Raw genomic sequence first — 597 nt, 5'->3', positions numbered from 1 at the left:
GGATCCCGCCCCTTTCTAGCATGTTTACAGCTCTCCTATTGGTCCGCACCCAAGCCTGTCAAACATTTGCGACGATTTGATTGGAGCTCCTTCCAATATGTTTTCGTGGTAGCCTCTACTGGAAGTTTTTCGAAAATTGCCCCAGTATGGAGTAAATTATTTGTTTGTTTTTGTTGTTGTTTTGAACCTTTTTTTTCTGAATTAGTTTTTCACATCCTTGTGGTTACTGGTGATCATATCCGCTTTGTTCCTTTTGAGAGTTTCAAACATAAGTTTTAAATCGTATATTCTGAATGGTCATGTTATTTAGCTTAATTTTATATGTGAAAAACATACAGTTTAAAATGTATTTTTATTCCCAATTCACAGATCAGACACACAATGCCCCTTTGAAATCAAGAGTTAAACATGACACAAAGTCTTGCTACATGTAGCTAGGGGTTAAAAAAAGAAAAAAGAAATAATAATAATAATAACGATAATACATCATTATTGTTATCACTGTTGTTGTTGTTGTTGTTGTTGTTGTTGTTGTTGTTAGTAGTAGCAGTAGTAGTAGTAGTAGTAGTAGTAGTAGGTTAATAGTAGTGCTAGGGC

The sequence above is a fragment of the Plectropomus leopardus genome, chromosome 2, assembly GCF_026936395.1.
Source record: "Plectropomus leopardus strain MGB_pleo_1.0 chromosome 2, ASM2693639v1, whole genome shotgun sequence".
Taxonomy (NCBI): Eukaryota; Metazoa; Chordata; class Actinopteri; order Perciformes; family Serranidae; genus Plectropomus; species Plectropomus leopardus.
The sequence above is the reverse complement of the archived record's forward strand: the minus strand, read 5'-3'. Positions refer to the sequence as shown.